At 35.8% G+C, this 25422-nt stretch overlaps 1 protein-coding gene across 3 annotated transcripts in view; it reads right to left on the bottom strand.

Annotated features, from left to right (window-relative positions):
* Window positions 1-25422, bottom strand: part of Trim9 (E3 ubiquitin-protein ligase Trim9) — a 309139-nt gene that overhangs the window by 174336 nt on the left and 109381 nt on the right. The window lies entirely within an intron of this gene.

Genomic DNA, 25422 nt, shown 5'->3' with positions numbered 1-25422 from the left:
AAACTCATTAGGCCCTTACGTGATCATTATCAGACCTAGGTGCTGGCACTTTTTATAAAAGATTCCCTGTTTAATGGGCTTTCTAACGGTATATCATTTTCCAGGATTCCTTTTATCTTCGTATGAGAAATTACGTTTGTTTTACAAGAAAACGTGTTCACGAGCACTCAACAGTGTTAGTTTATCAAGTTGTTTAATTCATTGAAAACTCTTTTAGATGGACCAGTAGTCAATTTTTACAGTAGATTGTCTTAAAATAAGAAAGTCAAAGAACACAAATAGCACTTTGGAAAAAAAAAAAAATTCTGGTCTACCTCTTTGAAATATTTGAGAAAATGTTAGGAAATATTTTAAACAAGAACTATTTTTATAAACAAAAATTCATATGTAGGTACTCCAAATTACAGTTTCTCACACAACTAAACTGTTGAAAAAGAAAAGAATGTGAATAAACCTTAAACTTTTTTTTTTTAAGTGCTATTTGTAACCTTTGACTGTCTTATTTTAAGACTGTCAAAAATTGACTACTGGCCCATCTAAAAGAGTTTTCAATGAATTAAACAACTTGATAACTAACACTGTTGGAGTGCTCGTGAACACGTTTTCTTGTAAAACAAACGTAATTTCTCATTAAAACTGTCCGGTAGGACAGTTGTATAAGGGTTGACCATCAAAAACTGCACGAAAAAGCGTAACGTTGAAAAACACCCAACTTTGACAATTTTTTTCTATTTTTCTATAAAAGATAAAATTCCCAAATTTTCTTTAAATCTTACTCCAAATTCTCCTTTATAACTATAATTTTTTTGCAACCACCCAGATCTAATAGGTTTCGAGAAAAAAGTTGCCGAAAATGAGCAAAAACGGCTTTTTCAAAAAATGTTCTTGTTCTTGTTCTTCTTCTTCTTGTTGTTCTTGTTGTTGTTCTTGTTACCTTTTTTGTAAACAACGTAGCGCCTAAACGCGTGAACCGATTTTCATGAATGAGGTGTCATTCGATTCGGAACTTTATGTAGATGTGCCTTTTGGGGGTCTCGGCCCTGTACATCGAATGGGAGAGGAGTTAGCCCCCTTTATGTAAGGCCCACTCCAAAATTATTATTACTAATTACTCTGTAAATCTTGGCCCTATTTTGATAAAATTTGGTAGGATGATAGGGTTAGGGCTCCCCTACCTAACAATAAAGCGACGATCTGCTCTTACACTTATTAAGGGGAAGTATAGCAATCGTTTCAAATTATCGACACGTGAACCGATTTTCATGAATGAATCGAAATTTTGTACAGATTTGTACTTTAAAAGTCTCGACGCTATGCCTCATAAGGAGGGGAGTTTGCCCCACCAAAATAAGGCCCTTTCTAAAACTATTATTACCAATATTTCTACAAAGCTTAACCCGATTTTGATAAAATTTAGTACGAAGAAGTGATTAAAGCTCCTCTACGTGGCTGTGAAGTGCCATCATGCTCTTACACCTACTAAGAGGAAGTACTGCAATCGTTAAAATTATCAATGAGTGAACCGATTTACATCAATGAATTGTCGTTCGATTCAAAATCTTTGCCTTTTAGAAAGAAGTACTGTAATCGCAGTTTATTTTTCTTGCTCCTCTTAAAAGGAAGTACTGAAATCGCAGTTTAATTTTGCTATTTACGTACAAATACCTTCCTATTTTATATAAAAAGGCTTTCTCAAAAAAATTGTTATTGAGGATGGTTTGGAGACCGCAACTATAACCATTCTTTAAAAAGATCTCTCCAGTGGTAGTTACGGTTCCGATTTAACACCTTATCAGGTTATAATGATAGAATAGCTTATTCCAAATTTTAAAAAAATCCAATCTGTAAAGCAGATATGTAACTTTGCTAATAGACAAAAAGGAAAATCTGTCCAAAAGGTACAAAAATCTCCTTAACAAAAACTTACAGTTTAAAAAGTTAAGTATAAGGGTTGATTAAACGCCAAAAGGTACACAAATCAGCAAGTACCCAACATTTCATTAATACTTCATTGATATTATTTAAGTAATTTTACCGCATTAATTTTCATTAATATTTTTTAAGAATTTATTAGATGTCACATACCCTTATGCTGGCCAGTTCATTCATAATAGTTATAATTGTGATAAAATGTATATTATATCTTCGTATAAATAGGTACTTTATTTTAACTCTATTCCAAATTATTCTTCTGATTCTGAAGTTGTCACATATACATGCATGTTAAATTAGAAAAAGACAAATTTAGAGCCGGCTACTGTTTAAATTTGAATCACGGAGGATTTAAAGCAATATTTCAGTCTTGAATTCGTCTTACCGAAATATTCGTGAGGACAAATAACACACAGTTAATAACAAGTAGATTATTCAACAACAATTATTCATTTCTCAATTGTAATTTAATTTAGTTCCCCTAATTTTACTTACAGTAAAATACTGGAATAATTAGCTGTCCTAAAAATATGCATATCTTATTTATTTTATATTACATATACACAACATTGTGGGAAGAACACCTAGATGGAGAATGTAATTGAAGAAAACTATATTATTTACGATAAAGCCAGATTGACTACTTCATAAAATAACAATTACTTTATCGAAGAATGAACTTAAACCGACGATTTTTATTTAAAAATAAAAATAAATAAAATCATTGATGTAAGTTGGTGTAAGCAATTTTTAAAAAAGTTTATGAATTTTTTAGCCTCATATTTTTTTATTTTTTATAACGTTTTCTTTTTCACCAGTGATTAATAGTTTGATTATTATAGATAAATAGATATTACAGTCAATCTAAGTTAAATGGTGTGCTACTTGAACAAATATTTTGTAGATGAAAATGGCCAGCATAAGGGTATGTGACATCTAATAAATTCTTAAAAAATATTAATGAAAATTAATGCGGTAAAATTACTTAAATAATATCAATGAAGTATTAATGAAATGTTGGGTACTTGCTGATTTGTGTACCTTTTGGCGTTTAATCAACCCTTATACTTAACTTTTTAAACTGTAAGTTTTTGTTAAGGATACGAAGATAAAAGGAATCCTGGGCAAATGATATACCGTTTGAAAGCCCATTAAACAAGGAAACTTTTATAAAAAGTGCCAGCACCTAGGTCTGATAATGATCACGTAAGGGCCTAATGAGTTTTCTTAAAAATTTCGATTACTTTTATTTTTCCAGCATTCGGAGGAAGATTGAGGCTGTTTGGAGAATAACTTATGCTTCAAAATAGTATCAATTTTTAGAAAATTTATCTGTTTTTCTAACCGTGTCATCAGAATCGAATTCGGAACAAAACTTTCTGAGTAATAGCATTTTTATTGGAAAAAGTAGTGATTTTAGAAAAAAATATTAAAGTGACGTCACTCAAGAACGGTGGAAAATATGAAGATGGCCAATACGTCATTGAACTCCACTTTAGATGTACTACACACAGTAGGCCTATGGACAATACTACTTACTGGTTCACCCTTATATTAACAACTTTACTGTATAATATTATTGATTAAAATAATGTTTCTATGATATTTTTATGCTTTAATTTTTTATGTTCGCCATTATTGATTACTTTTCGTGTATCACCAACCAGCAACTCGCGTACCACAGGTTGGGAAATGCTGACCTATATGATCTATTTCTGGGCTTCCTAAAGTGTCGATGTGTTCCGCCGCAAAACCTAAAAAAGACTAGACTGTGTAAGAAGGTGTGGTCTGCTATTGTGCTAGAGTTGCCCGCTGATTTGAATTAAAACCAAGCAGTTAGCACATCAATTACCCCTGTGGGGTCGGTCCTACGTGCAATGCGTGAATGAGTAGGTTCGCAATAGCGTGGCTGGTTGATTGGGAAGGGTGCCCGCCTGCAAAGCTTCTTTTTTTTAGGGCCTTCCACAAAAAAGGAAAAAGGGAAAAGAAAAAAAAAAAAAGCATCGCCAGAAGGGGGAGATTTGGGGCAGCACGTTGAGGCGAATTTCACTGAATAATTTGGTTTAACCCTACTATTTTGGGGGCGATGCGTGGTAGCCTTTCTTTTTAAACCACACGCGCACACACAGCGTTCGAGGTCACCTATTTCAGCCAATTTATTTTTGCTGATTCTATCCTGATTTCTATTAAATAAAGAAAAGTTTTTAAAAAAAAAAAATAATAATAATAATTTAAGGAGCATCAACATCTGAGGTTATTGGCGGCTGGAGCTTTTTTTTCAGTGCACTACCTGCCTCCGGATAGTGTTCCCACGTTACACACAACACTGCTCATCACCGGTGAGCTGTAAGAAGCCACTCAGATGTTCAGATACGCATGTACTGCAACCGTAGTTCTATAATAAATTCCGTCTCGCACTACACTTGCTGAAACATAAGTGAAGTCGAATTCACTGAAAACTGATAATTCTGTCTTTGATGATGGATTATTACCTTATTTTCAAAAACTATTTTTTCCGCAACGTCACTCTTAAGACGTTCTCTCTTCTATACATCCTAACTTTTGATCAAATCCTATCCTGGAAAAACCATGTTTCCCAAATCTCTCGTCGTTCCATCCATATCCTTAAGCAGTTTAATAGTTCCCTGACACCTTTTTCCCAATTAAGATCCGGCAACTCCTAGTTTCCTCTCTTATTTTCCCCCCATTTCAACTATGGTTGATTAGTGTATTGGCTAGTCTTTCTGGTGATATTAAAGCTAAGCCCAAGCACCTCATGAACTGCTTCATAAGATTTATTTTCAGCATTTCCAGAGACTCTCGCATTTCGCACTGCTACGATGAGTTGAAGTGGCTTTTTCCTGTCTATCGCCGCCAATATTTTTTGGCTTCTTTCCTTTTTCAAGTCATCCAGTCTCAAAGGCCTTCCTATATTTTTCAACTCCTTAAGTTTAAATCCTCCATCCATTCCCTTAATACTAGATCTCTTTCCTACGGTCTCTATATTCCTTCTCACCGTACCTCATCCATTGACAAATCCTTCCTAATACGTGCTACCTCTCTCTGGAACTCCTTGCCTTCATCTGTCCGCCATGCTCCTACCCTATCTATCTTTAAATCCCGTCTATTCAGTTATCTCCTTTCTATTCAGCTTCCTCCGAAATTCTAATTGTTTTAATTTATTTCCTTAATTTCTGCTGTTATTTTTATTTTCACTTTTTGTAAATATTTATTTATTTATTTATTTTCTGTTTAATCACAGGCCAAACTGTTAAGGCCTCTATTTGTTCCTGTATTTATTCTTAAGGGACAATTGTCCCAGAATAATAAATTTCTTTTCTATTTCTATTTCTAACCTTCTCCGTTTGGGACCGGATAAGAATAGTCCCAAGGTATCCCCTGTCTGTCGTAATAGGGGACGCGTACGGTATACCATCTTCACCTGGAATGGTGTAGTAAGTCCAAGCTGACACCAGAAGGGTGCGGAGAAACCGTAAGTCACGGTATCCATGACTGGGGTCAGTGCCCATTCTAGGCCTTAAGTAGGAGACATAGTCTCTCTATGAAATGGTACCACGGGATCGTGAGCCACAGCCCGCTGTGGAGTTCTGTCTCCAGGCTCACAAGTTGAGGAAAGGTTTCGGTGGTAGTCGAGGTATTGCAATGATGATGGTAAAAGTCCCCATGATCTATTGTGTAGGAGAAGAATGGTTGGTTTGTCTTCGGGAATAGTTACGCCACCTTAGAAGGTGAAAGAGGTCTTGGAGACTTAGAAGTCTCTATAAGAACATGTAAGAAGCTACTAGAAAGAGAAAATCTGAGGGCCAGCAGCTGGATTCGAACCCGGGATCTCCCCTTGGGAAGAACAGGGTTTTACGATCATAACTTTAAAGTTATTAATATCCGTCGCATATCATAAAACTGGTGATCCGCTTTACTCTTCAAATCTCTTCCACCGAATAAATGTCTTAACCATTTTGAAGGGTTTAAAATAAATAAATTTTATTACAGTAAGAACCTCAGGATGGGTGTTATTCCATGATGGGAGTCCTAGATTACTTTTCTCCGTTTTGTCTCTGTCTCCGCACTTGGCCAGATTATGAGAACGAATGGCCTCCTCAACTGGAGTATAAGTACTTACTCCATTTTTTTTGGGTCCTTCTCCGTCTCTCTCCTAACCACTAACTGTAGGAAAAATTTCTTTCTCCACGAAGACCCAACTTATCAACTATAATAAAAACTTGTAAGCACCACACTACCATCAGAGAGAAAAAGACAAAAGTTTATACCAACTTGAAATCTTTCAACTTCGTGTAAGAGTTATTATCGTGACTCTTTTTTTTAAAGAAAAAGAAGAAAAAATAGAAGAAATAAGAGCGAAACAGCTAATAAGTTAAATTATATACAATTTTTTTTAAATACCTAAACGATCTCTCGTCTAACGATATCGTGATGGAGTAGTTAGTTCTTGAAGTGTTGTAATACCAATGAAAAATCATTAGGAAAATTTAACAATAGAACTGATAAAAGTTTTAACAGGCCGGTGAAACTTTTCTAACTCAGGCCACTTACGCGAAAACTGTACCACAAGTCACTTATTTAAGTATCGTAAGGGGGTTTTCAAACTTTGTAACTAGCACCGTAATATGTTCCGGATGAAATGTAGAATACTTTATGATGGTATTATCAGTGGAGAGCGGATACAGTTTGTGCGTAAAAAAACATTGGGATTTTTTTTTCCCCCCAAGTGGGAATTTTTAGAAACAAGAAGGGATTGCAGCACTGTAACGGGGAGAGGGCATGGGGTGGAGGTACATGAAGAATTAAATTGGTGGAATGATGATGAGTGAGAAATGAATTTTAGAATTGGAGAGATTTTTTGATTCTCTTAGATGCTGGATGGTTTTTCGTAGATTCTTCTCAATGTTCTGTGTAGATTTTGAAAGAACTTTATAAATTTTGGCGGTTGATCTCAGGGCCGGATTTAGATGAAAAGAGGCCCTAGGATATTCCACAAGTTTGTAAATTATATGAGAGATAATAAAATACATCACTACATTGTTACATCACTAAAACAGTGTTTTAGTGTTCACTGTTTTTTAGAATAGCGTAATTTTAATTTTGCTAACAATTTGAATGTAAACCCCTCTTGATCTTGAGGCCCTAGGCTGAAGCCTAGTTAGCCTATAGGAAAATCCGGCCCTGGTTGATCTTTATCCTAGCAGTTTTTCCTTTTTTATACAGTTGTCCTGTTAAATTCATGAGAGAATTCCACAATTTGATCAAAATCTAATTTGCTGCATCCTTTGATGCTGTTCCTAAGCGAAATATCAAAATTTTCAGATTACTGCGTTTTTATTTGCGGTTGTTGAGTTACGGTAGATAGAACATACCCCCACCTATACTCAATCAGAACAATTTTTTTTTATTTAAATTAATTTATTGAAAAATTTACAACTGCAAAATTAGCATCTAGTTAGGAAGGACTTGTCAAAGGATGAGGTACGGTGAGAGGGAATATAGAGATCGAAAGAGCGAGATCTGGTATTACGGAAATGTATAGAGGATTTAAACTTAGGGAGTTGAAAAATCTAGGATGGCCTTTGAGACTGGATGACTTGAAAAAGGAAAGAAGCCAAAAAATATTGGCGGCGATAGACAGGAAAAAGCATTTCAACTCATCGTAGCAGTTCGAAATGCGAGAGTCTCGGGAAATGCTGAAAATAAATCTCATGAAGCAGTTCATGTAGGTGCAGTATAGTGTTGCAGATGAGCACTTTATTCTCTAGAGTAAGAGGGGGAGCAGTTTGTCGAGTAATCGTGAGAGCAGTTTGTAACGTCGGTTTAGTTCCTGTCTCTTAAGTTTAGTATGTACGTTCTAAGTGAGTCAAGAACAATTAGTATAAACAAAAAAAAAATTTAATACTGAAGGATTATTTCCGGTGACATCTTAAAAATCTAAAATCAGCATGATTACAGTGCCTTTATCTTGCAAGTATAATAACAATAAGTTCTTGAATGAGAACTTAGAGGTGGTACTTTATTGTGCGTACATTATGACTTCATAAAGTTCAATGAACTATGCTTGAAACTTTCAAAACTAATACGCTACACCATGTACTCCACCAAGTAACACGCATTCCATCCAGAAGTTTAAGTTCTTAGCATTAATCAATCATGTCAACACATCAAAATAAAACGCAACATCTATTTATCCGCATTGGTGGTTAACAATGTTTAAAAGAAGACAGAAAAAAACAGCATAAATAGTTGCAGAGTTAGTTCCGACAACATTGTGTAAACAAACAATGCTCAATAAGGTAGAGTGAAAAATACTCGAATAAACAAAGTGAGAGAAGGATAAACAGCTGATAGACTAATAAAAGACAACTCTAATTAAAAAAGAAAAGAAAAAAAAACGAAAAAAATGACTCATCCTCAAGCCACTAAAAATAGAGGACCATAACTTCAGCACTACTGCACGTACAGTATTAACGAGAATTCTATTGTAAATGAACGACCTCACACATATATTTTTGGAATAGTTAGTAGTGTAGGTATTCAATGTGCGTGATATAACAGTCTGCGGACAGACAGACAAGCTTATACACATGTACTTTTAACATGTAAGGTACACTAGAAAGAATTCTGGGTGTAAAGTAACTTATGAAAAAAAAAAAAAAAAAAAACTAATTCATTACAAGAAATATTCTGAACAAGAATAAAGCACGCACAAAGAATGGGCCCCAAGATACGTAATCTCATATCCGTTGACAGCTTTTCCGGCCACGCTGAAGAGAAGAAGATACTTCTTTCGGTCTACGGGAACATTACAGCACCATTTCCTGCGTGAAGACACGAAAATTTAATGCCTTCACCTTGGTGGATTAATACAAGTTGAAGATAAGTTCAGTATCGTTTGTAAAAAAATAAATATATAAATAAATGAAAAATAAATAAATAACATAGCTCTAACTATTGTCCCAAAACTCCACCCATTCTGGAACATCTGACGTAAATATATGGCATAAAACCAGACCCCTAAGCAGCTCTGTGGAGGAATGGAGCTAACACTCCTTTCATCGGTCCAGAGCCTGTCCTGGGGATCACCAGGGGTACGGTTCGTGCGGCTCTCAGAGATTGGATCTGGAGGGAGCACGAAAAGAACTGGATGATGTGTCCTGGGGTCAAACACAGCAAGACCATGATTCCTTGGCTGTGTAAGCAAAGAACCAAAGAGACCCTGTGTTTAGGCAGAAATCAGATAGATTACTCTGATTACAGGTCTATTCACGGGGCACGGTAGGTTCAAGAAGCATCTGCGTAAGGTGGGGGCTTATTAGCTCAGAGCCGTTGTGCGGATTGTTTTTTTTTTTTTTTTTGCGCATCAACAGCTGAGGTCATTAGCGCCCGGAGCTTTTTCCAGTGCACTGCCGGCCTCCGGACAGCGTTCTCTCGTTACAGACAACACTGTCCATCACCGGACAGTGAGCTGTAAGAAGCTCCTAGGAAGAGAAAATCTAAGGGTCAGCTGCTGGATTCGAACCCGGGACCTCCGCGTGGGAGTCCAGTATGCTAACCTCATAGCTAATCCCTTCCCTCAGATTATGTTAGGAAGAGGAGGAAACGGCCTCTCACCTGACGCAATCGAACGTTTGCGCTATGAAACCTTTGGAAAGCTGAGGCCGAAAAAGATAGTAGAGCAAAAAAGAACTAGTAGGGAAAGCCCTTAACCTCTTTAGGAGGGGAGGGTTCGCTTACTATAACTAAGAAGGGGCTGGCACAATAAGTCTTCTGTGGCTGCGGTGCCATGGGGCGTAGGTCCCGTCCCATCTACGATCTAAATCTAAATATAAGCAGCTCTGTCCTAGACAGCTTCCTTTCAAGGTAAAATGTCCAATAACCTACGTCTACCTCAAGGAAATACATACTCTTAACAATAGTAATCTCCAGATAAACGGTTGCACGTCCATATCAGATTTGAGTAGCTACGATATAAGAACTTAAAATTTTGAGTTGCACCTCAATTAAACGCGCATTCTCGTCCAACTTTAAAATTTTTAATTATCATTACCCTCAAAATTCAGCTGAATATTTTGGTGACAAGATGGACAAGACAGCCTTTAAAATCGTGAAACTGTAACGGTACATTGATAGACTAATCTCTGGAAGATAGAGACCAATTGGAGTGAAAGAAAACAAGCATAATTGAGAGAAGATAAACATTTGAAAATGTGAATTTTTATTTGCGTTTAGTTGGGCTACAATCAGCACGTTGGCGCTATAAGTAGCAGTGATAACAGTGAACAGTAGAAATCAACGATTGGAGAAGTTATTCAGTGGTAACAGACCAAAACACTGAACTATATTAGTCACTCTCTTCACTAGAGAGGGGATCACAAGGCCACTGACTCTTAGGTTGTCAGGAAGAGTTCTAGAAGACAGATTTTGTGCTAGCGGATTTGCGCGTGATTGTAAGTTGATAAAAAAGTATCCTGTATCGTGTTTTGGCGACTTGGGTGATAAAAAGAATGTTAACAACTTTGTGTAGTAAAATGAAGCGTTGAACTTTGAATCGAAATATTTTAGATTGTAGAGATTGAGTTCTTCGGAGATTGGTGCGTTTGATTGAAACCCACAGGCTCTATTTCCATTCGCCCATAGATGGGTTTTAAAATAGATTTATAAATTAGTTATTTGTTGTCAAGAGACGGTTTAGATCTATCGTCCAAGAAGATAAAATATCTAAAATACAACTTAAATTTAAAAGTTTTAGTTAAAAATGGAGAGATTTGAAAATGCACAGGAACTGATTATTCGCCAAATTTTTAAGGAAATCCTACCTTGGGCCACAGGAAACGTCGGAGAACGAAGAAAAAAGTACTAATGGGGTTTTAGCTAATAGTTGAGAAGAGTGTAACCTTTGTAAGGTCATTATGGTTAGGTTAGGAACATTTTTTGTTTTTCTGGATGCCTGGCTGGCATTGTAAAACAGACTGAACTCGTAGTATACGGGTAACTAAAGGATCCCTTAATCCATTACTCGGTTTAAATTCGTTTTCAGTTTTTTAAGTAAAAAGAATTATCTTTGGAGAAATAGCCGCTGCTAAGTGCCAAGGCTTTTTACAGAACTATCGATAATTAGACTATTCGATATTTAGTTAGACGGGGTTAACAGCAAAGCAAAATCAACTACTACAACTAGAAGGCCTATTGATCGTCTCCCTTTTGGTTGTGGTATGTGTACAGAGAGTGAAATGTGATTGGCGGTGAACTCTAGTCTGTCTATGGTGACGCTAAACTCCAAGTAATTGTCCTTTCAACTTTATCTTTGTTGTAAGTCTTGTCTAGTGAATGTTGAAGACCATGTTAAGCTGCAAAACGATAGAAAAATGTTAAGATCCATAAATAAATAGTAACTTTTGTTCACAAGATACAAATTTGGAATAATATACAACTTTTACTCTATAGCGTGATTAATTCTCTTTGCAATAAATTTGCAATAATAGAAATCCGCATTGAAATGAAGTTTTCCGGATATATTGAACTACGGTCGCAATTAAATCAAAATTGTAATAATTAGAGCACTTTCTAGGAGTCTTTAAACCTCATTAGTTGTTGATGAATGTTTTTTTTGCCTTTTTTTTGGCATTGGCTTCCGCCATACAGCCAGCATCGTCTAGGTGCTTATCACTAGAATATCACTCACTCTCCATTCTTACTTATAAATACATTCGCTTCACACATTCATCCCTCTACTATATACAACTATTTACATAAACCTTACAGCTAATGGATGGATCAGTACTCTATATTCCTGCCGTCCTTATAGCTTAACCGAAATTAAAATCACGTAATCCTTCTCTAATCATTTTCTTCCATTCATTCTAATCGGCTATAACTTTTAAATTCATTCATATTTCTTAGCTAGCTCTGCTACAGATTTAAGCACATAGATGTTGGTGGAGAATATTATATCTTCGTAACGAAATGGTGCATCTAAAGCACCTGTATATGTCGTCAAACATTCGTTTCCTTTCTACTACATTACGTGGACATATCATTATTATATGTTTGAAATCCTCCTCCTCATTGCAATCTACGCAAAGAGGAATGTTGTCTGTAACGAAAGAACCATTTTTCGAAGGCTGGTAGAGTACTGGAAAAAGCTCCAGGCGCTATTGGCGTCAGATGTTGATGCGCCGCACTTTAAATTAAAAAAAAAATCCATTCAGCAATAGATTACTTCCGGATATCAATTTTACACACTTATTAACGGAGTTTCGATTGACTTTATAATTTCCGATTTTGAATTGCCTAACATTCCTGTCGAAATTCACTTGAAACTAAATATATTATAGTTTGATAGTTAAATAGTTTGAGAAATACAGACAACTGTTTGCTAAAAAGTAGTAATACCTTGAAAAAAAACATAAAATTAAAAATATCTATAAAACGGAGCCGAATCGAGCCATAGTTTATATGGAATTTTTTTTTTTTTTGCAAATGATGCCCAGAATCGCCTCCCCGAAGTAACGGTAGTCTTATGCTGAACACCCTGTACATAGATAGATAAGATAATCTTAGGACTTAGAAGGATTCATTCCTGAAAATTATGTACGTATCGCTTAAGGGAACTGATCTAAAATAATGGCCACCTTCTCACGCTGACGTAATACCTAAATTAGAACTACAAACACGAGGGTCGTTTGAAAAGTCCGTGCAAAAATAAAAACTACTTAATTTTTTGGGGTAAACATTTTTTATTTTTCAACATAGTCTCCTTTTAGGCTTATACACTTCGTCCAACGCTGCTCTAGTTTGTTGATCCCTTCCGAATAATAGGATTTGTTCAAATCTGAAAAATAGCCATTCGTTTCTGCAATCACCTCCTCGTTTGAATAAAATCTTTTTCCCGCCAGCCATTTCTTCATATTGGGGAACAAATAGTAGTCCGAAGGAGCCAAGTCTGGAGAATAGGGGGGATGTGAAACGAGTTGGAACCCTATTTCCATTAATTTTGCAACCACAACTGCTGAGGTGTGAGCTGGTGCGTTGTCGTGATGGAAAAGGACTTTTTTGTGGGCCAATCGTGGGCGTTTTTCTTGCAGCTCGGTTTTCAAACGGTCCAATAACGATGAATAATATGCACCTGTAATAGTTTTACCCTTTTCCAGATAGTCGATGAGGATTATTCCTTGCGAATCCCAAAAGACAGTCGCCATAATCTTTCCGGCCGAAGGAACGGTCTTCGCCTTTTTTTGGCGCAAATTTCCCCCTTGGTAACCCATTGTTTAGATTGTTCTTTGGTCTCAGGAGTGTAGTGATGTATCCATGTTTCATCCACAGTGACGAAACGACGCTTAAAGTCATGCGGATTCTTCTGGAACAGCTGCAAACCGTCCTTGCAACACTTCACACGATTTGAAAATCACTCGACTTCCTCGATTCAAACGAATGCCAAACACAAAGAAATAGACCGATCTGGCTGAAACTTGGTGTGTGTTCTTCCAAGAGATGCTACTAACTAAACATAACCTCGATACGCGCCTGTGGTGCTATCTATCTGACTTTGCACGGACTTTTCAAACGACCCTCGTATTATTACTAAAACTAGAAAAATAGAACTAATTTTACCATAAATCTTGATTAAAACAAATATTCACATATTTGAAAAATCCATTTATAAACTAAGTCGGAAAGAATAATAAAAGAATTTGGTGAAAAGCAAAAAAGGTCGCACAGACAAACTAACAGAACATTTATAACCATTTGTATTCCACAATGGGCCAGTCGTATGTAGAACGTGCATGTAAATAAGTATTGTTTAGACAAGACTTTGTTTATAGATTCTCCTTATATTTTATTTTATTTTTTGATCGTCCATAATTCTTAGAATGACGGCACCCTGTGTGGCCAACATCTGACCACAGCGCCATTTGGTAACGTCAATGATACAGAATAGTTAGAAAATAATTGTAATTTTCCGTTAGGGCTAGGTCAGGGGGTTTTCCAGGAGGGAATTCTCCAAGAGAATTAGTTCCAAGTCACGGGGAAGTACTGGACATTAAAAGCCCTTAATATGAGAAATAGGACAAAAAAGGGGACAAATCTAAAGTTAACAAGGCTAATACTGCAGTTTACATTATTATTAAAAGATTAAACTTGCAAGTGCATTAATAACATTGCAAAATAAGTACATATCCAGCTGATGTAATCTGAAAATTGAAGAATGAATCATCATATTCATTTTGACCTCGCGACTGGCCTCGCCATATCTCCACACAAGGGCATTCAAGGCCAAGTATTCGTTTATTGAACTCATTCCGGACATGAAACAAAGATTCAGTTTCGAATAAAAAAAAACCCTCTCATGGTCAAGAAACAAAAGAAGCTGAGAAAACTGAAAATTATCTTCTCATTATTACTGAAAAAAACTGTATCGAAATTCCCTAAATGTAAAGTACGCTAAAATATTAAATTCTGGTTACGTGATCAGCATAATACAGGGAGCTTCAATTTTACATTTGGATTAGGAGTTTTCTGGTGTTTTCGAAACTTCAACTTCTCTACCAGTGTACCTTACCTCACCAGACTGCTTCAAACTTAAAAGTTAAGGACACCCTAACCCAGAGGTCGGCCACCTATTTTAAGTCGAGAGCCATTTCTCCTTAAATAATTTTAATATATCTTACCAAGAGCCGCAAGGATGATAGTATAAACAACTCTGTAGATCATTTGTATTTACAAATTATTATTTTATGATATTCAATAACATTTAAATGTTTTATATATTTATTTTCACATATTGCAAAGTAAATAAACTAATAAATAATAACTTAACGAATAAAAAGGCGGCAGTCTTACAATATAAATCCAAGTACTTCACTTTGATATTGTATAATTCTATTCAATTTCGAACCTAGCACATTTAAGATTATTTTTGAAAAAATACCTTTAATAAATGGAATTTTCATTCGTTTCAATGAAATTATACGAGGGTCGTTTGAAAAGTCCGTGCAAAAATAAAAACTACTTAATTTTTTGGGGTAAACATTTTTTATTTTTCAACATAGTCTCCTTTTAGGCTTATACACTTCGTCCAACGCTGCTCTAGTTTGTTGATCCCTTCCGAATAATAGGATTTGTCCAAGTCTGAAAAATAGCCATTCGTTTGAATAAAATCTTTTTCCCGCCAGCCATTTCTTCATATTGGGGAACAAATAGTAGTACGAGGGAGCCAAGTCTGGAGAATAGGGGGGATGTGAAACGAGTTGGAACCCTATTTCCATTAATTTTGCGACCACAACTGCTGAGGTGTGAGCTGGTGCGTTGTCGTGATGGAAAAGGACTTTTTTATGGGCCAATCGTGGGCGTTTTTCTTGCAGCTCGGTTTTCAAACGGTCCAATAACGATGAATAATATGCATCTGTAATAGTTTTACCCTTTTCCAGATAGTCGATGAAGATTATTCCTTGCGAATCCCAAAAGACAGTCGCCATAATCTATCCGGCCGAAGGAACGGTCTTCGCCTTTTTTGGCGCAGATTCCCCCTTGGTAACCCATTGTTTACTCGTAGATTGTTCTTTGGTCTCAGGCGTGTAGTGATGTATCCATGTTTCATCCACAGTGACGAAACGACGCTTAAAGTCCTGCGGATTCTTCTGGAACAGCTGCAAACCGTCCTTGCCAACACTTCACACGATTTCGTTTTTGGTCAAGCGTGAGCAATCGCGGCACCCATCTTGCGGATAGCTTTGTCATGTCCAAATGTTGATGCAAAATATTATGTAGCCGTTCATTCGAGATGCCCACAGCACTAGCAATCTCACGCACCTTCACTCTTCTGTCATCCATCACCATATCATGGATTTTATCAATGATTTCTGGAGTAGTAACCTCAACAGGGCGTCCAGAACGTTCAGCGTCACTTGTGCCCATATGGCCACTCCGAAAATTTTGAATCCACTTATAAACTGTTCTAATCGAAGGTGCAGAGTCACCATAATGTTTATCAAGCTTCTCATTAGTCTCCTGAGGCGTTTTGCCTTTCATAAAGTAGTGTTTAATCAACACACGAAATTCTTTTTCGTCCATTTTTTGAAAATCACTCGACTTCCTCGATTCAAACGAATGCCAAACACAAAGAAATAGACCGATCTGGCTGAAACTTGGTGTGTGTTCTTCCAAGAGATGCTACTAACTAAACATAACCTCGATACGCGCCAGTGGTGCTATCTCTCTGACTATGCACGTACTTTTCAAACGACCCTCGTAATGTACAATATACGATATTTTGGGCAGGCTGAAGAGCCACCCAATTGGGATAAAAGAGCCGCATGCGGCTCGCGAGCCGCGGGTTGCCGACCCCTGCCCTAACCCCAAATTTTCGAAATTGACTGGTTATCGAGAAAAATTGCAAGAAAAGTTCATAATTTCGGAGTAACTAGTTTCTTTCATAGAATTTCAGCAGCACCCATAATTCTACCTAATAAATAATAGACAAATGATAGGACTACGCATCCTGGGTTCGAATCTAGCTGCTAGCCCTTAGATGTTCTCTTTCTAGGAGCTTTCTAAAGCTCACAAAAAAAAAACTTCGGGCACCTGAGAAGGTGACACGCCTTAAAACCATAAAATTAAATAAATAAAATTAAAATAACTAAATTATGAAAACCAACAATTAAAAACTTTTATCAGCTTTATATTATGAATATTTCTGTATCAGTAAGAGATAAAAATGAAGGCTAAATAACAATGGAGTCATAACAAAGGTAGAAATAAATATTTAATTAAAAAAAAAAAGGTAACGTTCACTATTGTTATTAGATAAAATAATATTGTATAGGGTTTTATCAAAAACCTTGAAACATCTACTTTTTACAACACGGAAAATGGTTTAGTTACACAAAAGTTTACGCAACACTGCTTTCTTAAGTTTGCTGAGTTCAGGTGAAATAAAAAAATCCAACGCGAACGTCTTATACGAATTTATTTTACTCGAAAATCGGTAGTGTTAAAAAAAAAATGAAAATACGCATCAATATAATTGGCATTTTCGGAGGATGGATATCGATAGAAGATAGTAGAAGCAAGCGATAGGAGAAGTAAAACAAAAAATCAACTCTTAATAGGCATTGTTTTCTCAAAACTCAAAACCGGAAACATACTGGGTGCTCAATAAATGTTTTCTTCCACGGAAATTGAATTTAGAAAATTCAGAGACAAACGCGAAATTTCATTTTACTGAGATAGATATTTACGCTTTACTACCAACCTACCAATTTGTTTTCTCTCTCTCTCTCTCTCTCTCTGTAACCCTGGACCTCCATCTAGGTTATCCCAGCTTTGCAATATCCTCTTTTTCTTGTTTAGGATTATCGGCCCTGCTCACATCCTATCGACCAACTCCTCAGTTTATTAAGTCCAGTCCTCGCCAATGTTCCAATTCCTCCTTTTAACTATTTTCAGGCGAGCTCTTTTATGTCCAACTTGTCTTGGACGAGGACAAAATTAGCAAACATTCTTTGCTAAGAATTTCTCATATTAATCATTAAATAAAATCGAAAGACGTAAGACCGGAAATCGAACTCTCTAACCAACAATTACTTCCTAGTTTTGCCGGACTTAACCGAATACTTTGATTAAATTTTAGGTTGTCAATTTCTCATTTCTACAACGAAAGAGCAATAAAGAAAACTCAATATCCTAATTAATGCAGTTAAATCAAAGTTGATGACCTACGTAACAATAAAGAGAAATAAATCTTTAGATAAATAAATTAGGAAAGTTTTAAAATGCATTATTTCTGTACATGAATAATAATGGTAAAATGCTAGCGGTTAGTTTTCAAAGCGAACAGATAGTAGTAACAGCGAACTGTGTTAGTGTATTGGTAACTATACTACAGTAGTAATGCAGTAGTATTCATTAGTATGCAGACGTGATTTGTGTACACAGTATATGATTAATACAGTAACTGAGAGATTCCGCATCCCTCAGTACCGAAGGATAGACGTATACATACTGAATCCAACTTGCTCTCGTTCTACGATCACAACTACACTAATATACTCGTTGTGTGTTTACTTCCCGGGTCGTTCAGGATTCAACAATTATTACCTAATTTTTTATAAAGATTACTTGCACAAAATTCTTAATATACATTTCATTCCTTTTAAGACGGCTCAAATGCATTTTCGAGCAAAAAATGGTAGAGGAAAAATTTGTTGCCCGTCTCTTCTAGTTTCAGAATATGTGACTTGATTTTAGATTCCTGCCCGCATACGCGGCTGACGCGCGACCAAAAGTGAGGGTTCGCAGTTGACCCCCATTTTCATATACACAGTTTTAAAGAGTATAAAAAGTTATGAAAGAAACCGGAAACCGTAATTCGATATCTTTAAAATTGAAGGTGCTAGGCCATTTCAAAATCTGGTATTTATTAATAATATTTGAATTTTTTAACTTGTTATCAAAGAGAAAGAAGAGCACGCGATAGGTCATTTTTATGTATTTTTTCATCCCCTTTGTACTAAAAATATTGCCAAGGCAGTAAAGCTAGTATTTTTCTTAATATCGGGAAATAAGTAGTTTTCCGAGTGATTTTCTAAAAAAAATCAAATGTTAAGAGCTTTAGATGTTCTCAAGCAGACACAAAATGGTTAAAAAATTAATTTTACATCTGTTTTCAAACAAGAAGGTTTAATAATTATTTGGTAATTTTGGGAGAGTTGCGTTTAATTACCAAAAAAAAATTGGAAACCTCCTGTCACATATTTAAGTGATCAATATCTTTCATGTAAAGGATCCAAACTTATTCCTTAATTTATCAAATAATGCACTTTACTCAACTTGTGAAGCGTGTACTGTGCCTTCAAAGAGGTGCCTCCTTAGATACAGAGAGCAGTTGATAACCTCCTAGCTAACCTGGCTTGCGAGCCAATGGTGGGCAGGAATCTAAAATCAAGTGTCACATATTCTGAAACTAGAGGTGACGGGCAACAAATTTTTCCTCTACCATTTTTTTGCTCAGATTAACCGTTTAAGCATGAAATGCATTTGAGCCGTCTTAAAATGAACACCCTGTATACAGGGTGTTCAGCATAAGACTACGGTAACTTCGGGAGGCGAGTCTGGGCATCATTTGCAACAAAATATTCCATATAAACTATGGCTCGATTCGGCTCCGTTTTGTAGATATTTTTAATTTTATTTTTTTTCAAGGTACTACTACTTTTTAGCAAAAAGTTATCTATATTTCTCAAACTATTAAAGCTACAGCTATTTTAATAAGCTCATTAGAAAGAAGGTTAAATTTCCTTTTAAATAAGCTAATTTGTATTCCAAAATAATAATATTAAGTATTTTATTTTGTGGCCCAAACATAGGAAATTGCAAGTTTCTAATTTTTTCCAAAAACTTTGACTTCATTTTTCTCAAAAACATTTTGTATGAAAAAACCGTGCACTATTCAGGAAAAACATCTAGATACGATCACCTTTCGAACGGTATACAATAATTGGGGTTATGTTAAAAATTGATGCAGAAATCTGTGATTAATTGAAAAAAAGTAGGCCCCAAAACTGCGTCGGCATTATGAAAGGAATTCACCTACCATAAGAATATAACTGATCAGAATCATTTAATCCAGTACGATTTTTTGCAAACGTGTAATTTCCTAGCTTACAGCTATTTCTTATGTTTGGGCCACAAAGTAAAATACTTAATATTATTATTTTGGAATACAAATTAGCTTATTTAAAATGAAATTTAACCTTCTTTCTAATGAGCTTATTAAAATAGCTGTAGCTTTAATAGTTTGAGAAATATAGACAACTTTTTGCTAAAAAGTAGTAGTACCTTGAAAAAACATAAAATTAAAAATATCTATAAAACGGAGCCGAATCGAGCCATAGTTTATATGGAATTTTTTGTTGCAAATAATGACCAGAATCGCCTCCCGAAATTACCGTAGTCTTATGATGAACACCCTATATATTACGTTTATAAATAATTTGTTTAAAAATTTATTTATGCCGCTTTAAACATCTGAAAATCATAAGCCTGCAGCTATTTTCAGTGCTCTTTCTGGCTTCCGAACAGTGTTCTCCCGTTACAACCCTGTGCATCCCTGAATAATGAGCTGTAAGCCCCCTAGAAAGAGTAAGGGCCAGCTGGATTCGAAACTAGGATCCCCGCGAGGGATCCAGAATACGCTAACCACTGATCTAATCCCTTTTATCTAACCTACCTACTTTCGTATTAAAGTAATTTTGAATTAAAAGAAATATTAAATTTGTATTCAAAATAAAGAAAAAAAAATGACATTTAAAAAAGGCCAGATGATGAAAATAATATTTCCAAAAACATGTTATCCTTTTAAACTCTTCTATTTTTAGAAAACAATACGGGCTGGCTAGAGTAGTAAAATAATAAGGGTTCCAGCTGTCAGCTGTAAGGAGGGAAGTGGCAAACAGCTGTCAGTCTAGCTAGAGTTATACCTGATAGATTTCTGTTGTGATATTTTTTGTTTTAAAATGTTATTTTTTTTATTAATTTCTCTTTTACTCTGAAGAGAATACAAACAAATAATATAAGGAAGGAGACTGGATGTACCAGGCGCGATACTGAGCTGAGTGGTTATAGTAAAACTCCATCAAATTTAAACAATCCTGTAAGTCCAAATTTTTCGTTAAATTGATTTAGAAGAAGGTCTTTTAATCACGAATGATACAAATATAAAAGACTTCGACTTAGTGACTAGGTCATCTTCTGGGCTTATTGACAACATAATATTTTACATTATTATAAAGTAGCTGTGTCTTCTTTCCTGTCCGCTTTGGACTGAGTATGATTGGTGTTCTATAGTGTGGCTTGTGCAGTTTGCCAGTTGTCGAAGATGGTTTTTATTTGTTTTGTAGTAAGTTGGCGTATATGTTCCTCAGATTGTTCTAATTTTAACACAATTATTGTAACTCTAATATAAGATATGTTCGTCAGCCCAGAACATAACCTATGGTTCCTAGGCTCCGAAAGCTCGGCAAAATAAAATAAAAAAAAATGACTGATTTTGGCATTTAATTTCTTCCTTCTGAAATCAGTATTTTGTTATTCAGAATTTAGAAAACTCAATTTCAGACGTTTAAGTCTCGTCTAAGCTTTTTGTCCAAGAATATATCTAGCGTTATTGACGATATGAGGAACAGCGATGGGAGTAGTGTTATACTAAGGTGTAGGGCGAATAGGGAACGTTGGAGTTTATTCCAATCCATTCTAATCAACAAACCTTGCTATCGGGAAAATCTGGGTAAAATCATTCAGGGTAAGGAAATACTATTGACAGGGTTCTCAAACGAAATATCGTAAGAGAGTGTGAACAAAAAAATCAACTTCCGGATTTTCTATTTAAGATATAATTTTTCATCTTTTGAGATAATCCATTTAGCGTAGCCTTGATCATTGAAGCTGAAAACTCAATTTTGACCATTTGTACTATTATCTAGTAGCTCTCTTGCGTTACTAAAATAGAACAAAATTAGTGCAGTAATTCTATGAACTACCAGCTGCCACTGCAATACTAACAATGACTATGCACACTCCTACACTCACACATTATATATAATAACAGGGGGAGAAAAGCAGTAGTGTGGTGTTCATTGACAGACGCACATAACGTGACGCGTGCCTAAATAGCCTCTAGTATATACAGTACACGTAATGTGTGAATGCCTTTCAGTGTATGTACCACAGAAGTGTGCGTATCCATCTACTTTCTGAACAGATCGTAGCCATTGTCCGGTAGTTGGTAGTAATTTATCGTCTACTCCCACACGGCCAAACTATGTTCACTTCTCTTCTCTCATCGTCACATCGCAGAGAACAACAACAAGAAGACCATCTGGCCCTGGGCAGAGAAAATACACTTCTTGTTCGCCCCTCATCGGGTAGACTTCCAGCATTAGTCCAAGAACTTATCTTGTGTGTACATCAAGTACAGGATGCGAATACACACACTGCATCTGCTGTCTGGAAGTGTTTGGATAAGTTTATTTAAATGTCACCAACTAGTGGCTATACTTGGGCTAAATAATGATGTAATAACTTCGTTTACTTACAAGATAAATGGCTTATTTATCTACAATATAAGAGGAAGTGGATTAATGAGCCGAAATTTGAACAATATCACGATTTTTTTGCAGCGTATTTCCGTAGAAAACCAAAACGTAGAAAACGTGAAAGATTACTTGCTTCCTCTATAGAAAGGTATGAGAAAGTAAAAAAAATCCCTTAAGTACTGTTCCTGCGCAGGACCAAAAGGCTATAAAATTAAAATTTTTATGAAGCGGAACGCTGCAAAACAATTTACTCAAGTCAGTCTCAAGCCTTTACTCCGTGGGAGAAGTTGTAGTATGTGCTGCTTGGAAGAAGCAATTCCAATCCCCAGCATAGAACCCTAAGTACAACGCATCACATTTATGGGCACAGAAGGGCTAAGTTCCTTTTGGGAATGGCCTGGGCCTAAGGAGTAAATCCAAGGTCATAAATGGAGCAAAAAAAAAAAACAGGGCTCATTACTGTAAACCCTACTATGCTCCACATTCAAAGAAAAGTCACGAAACCTCAAAGAAGTAAAAAATCGAAAGGATAATTGGGGAAAAACCCCCATGGTCTGTTAAAGGACCTAACTTGAATTTGAATTAGGTAAAACGAGGAATTGTACCAAATATAAAGGAACACGATATTGTAGGCTTTGTAAAAGCGGGAAGAGACAGAGATCATACCTTTTAAAGGAATGAAAGAGAAGAGATACCGAAGAGGCCGTTCAGAGAGTGGATGATAAAAAGAGTAAGCAGGCGAAGCAGAATCTGGATTGCCATAGCTGAATTCTGGGTTAGGACTCTGAAGTGATGGTACGATAAAGAAGTATTGCTTAATAACCTCCTCAGTAGTTGGAGGAGGTCCTTAAGGGACTGATACCAATAAAGAAGAAGCGGAATAGAATCTCCTAAGTTCTAATTAAATCTCCTCAAATTGTATTCCTTGTTGCTAAGACCAGCTACAACTTAAAAGCGTTCAGACATTTTTATTATCCGACACCAAGGTAATGAGTTTTCGATACAGCTTCCAACGTTCATCGTCAGAGGAGAGAGAGGAAGATTCTCTTATTATCCTCAGAGACTTTCGATTATCTGTCGGCCATCTTACGAATGCTTGAGATTATTTACTTCATATGTCTGAAATTCAAAAACATTTTCTTATTTTAAAATAAAAAACTAATAAAATAACGTTGCGTGAGAGAGAAATATAAATGTAAACCCAAATTTAATTTCAGCTTCTCAAATTTAATTTCAAATAAGTTTTATATTACCTTTTCTCTTTATTTTGTATCAAATTTATGCTGTAAAAAAAAGGTAACAATACTGTCTAGTCTCGCAAATTGGATGAATACTGTTTACATGACCTACATAAATGGGTAACCCAGTATGGAGCATTTACCAAATATTTGAACAGTTATAAAACTGTATACGTTAGATATTCCGAGGACGGTATTAGTTCTAAATATGTAAATATATAATATACATAGGACAGATGAAGGGGTTAGGGGTTAGGGGGAGATAGAGAGAGAGAGGGTGAGTTAGAAAGGGGTAAGCATAATGGATCCTGCCAGCATACCAAGTATAATGCCATATGGTGAGTGCTCATCCTGGAGAGAGAAGAATGTAATGTAATGTGGACAGCGATGCAATGTCTTGTGTACGCTGGGTATATTGAAGGAAATGAGAGAGAAACATGGATAATATGAATATAAGGAGAAACCAGGATACACGAGAATATTGAAGGAGAACAGATGTATACCAGAGCAAAATAAAGAATACAATAAAACGGGGGGAAATAATGGAATTCAAGCGAAGAAAAAGCTGTAAGTGTACAGAATTACCGGATAAAAGGAAAACAAAATACCGTTAATTTCTTTCTTCATTTAAGGATTCTTTAAGTGGTCCAAATATTATTGCTATCAAGCAACCATTAGTGAATGTGAAATGAAACTACAACCATGTTGGACTCTTGCTTTCATCTAGTCACCTAGTAAAAACCATGGAAACAATCATGAAACTGTCCGTTATGTTGCTAAGAAGCGTACAAAATTTTAAGTAAAAAAACTGAACGCATCTGCTCAAGCTGAAAACAGATTTTTGGGAAGAAGCTGTGAGTCGTTTCCAGCACGTGCTGGACAACAAGATCCACGATGTTGGCACAAGGAAGACTGGTCTGGTATGGTAAAGTTAAAAGAATGAATTTAGACCAGTAGAAGAGTGTTAACAGTGGTAATTCGCGAAGAAGATAGAAAATTGACCAGGCCTCACTGAGTCACAGACTTAACTTCTAAAACCTAAAAGCAAAAACTGGAGGTCATATCTTTGATTCACAGAGTGCACGCGGTTATCTAGTATACAAACCAATAAAATACTTCTTTATTAACAATTGTACAAAATTAAATGATAGCAAAAACCTTTTTTTTTGGAATAGGATATTACAAGGAATGATGCTGATCTGAAGAGACATCAAACACACAGATAGTGAAAGAGTTTTCTGAAAACCATGTTTTCGGCTAGGAAAACTCAATAAGTTTTTTTTTTCGAAGAAAACTTAATATCGTCAATATGACACGATCACATAGTTCTCAATAACGGAAGTAAGAGAAGGCAGAAAACCATAATACCGGCCGTTAAATGAATATATATAAAGAATATTGAATAAATGTTAGAAAAGCGATAAGAGATTCTTCCAATAGGAAATATCATCTGTCTCTCCAGGGTAAAAAAAAAACGACCTAATATCGTTTTCGCACTAAAAATACATCAAACACACGCCCTGAAGTAGATAATATTTCCAAATCAGGACGCACAGACCGTGTGATAAGGGTCTCCTAAGTACACCTCCATCCTGGGCTTAGGACTACACCTCTACTTGCCCATTCTTCCATCTAGAGATTTACTGTTATCACGAAAACATGCTTTGATGGCAATCTGAAATCGTTCTGATTTTTCTCGCTTATCTATTGATTTCATAACGCTCAAGTTTTATCTTGAACATGTTCGTTTTTTTTTCTTTTAAATACTTCTTCAGTATTGATTTAATAATGAGATGTTTAAATGTGAAAGCATGAATTTTATTTCGTACTTCATCATAAATTACACTTAGGCCACAAGTAGTTCTATTTCACTTTCCAAAGACAACAACTATATCTTCCTAAAAGCACCAAAATTGAGGGATTTCGATTTTGAGTCCAGGTACACGGGATATGACAGCACCAAACATTAGAAATCATTTGAGGGAATAATTTTCGCATTCCCTTCCACTGAGGTTATCCTGCGGGCTATCTTTCCCCTATAGTAGTACCACATCTTCTATAGGAATTTAGGCTCAGCAGTCCGATGCTCTGAGATTTGGCAATGATCATTTTTACCACAACTTCTGGAAGGATTT

This window comes from Rhodnius prolixus, unplaced genomic scaffold, assembly GCF_049639745.1.
Source record: "Rhodnius prolixus isolate KJV_2025 unplaced genomic scaffold, Rpr scaffold_8, whole genome shotgun sequence".
In the NCBI taxonomy this organism is placed as follows: domain Eukaryota; kingdom Metazoa; phylum Arthropoda; class Insecta; order Hemiptera; family Reduviidae; genus Rhodnius; species Rhodnius prolixus.
This window is presented reverse-complemented; position numbering and strand designations above follow the sequence as displayed.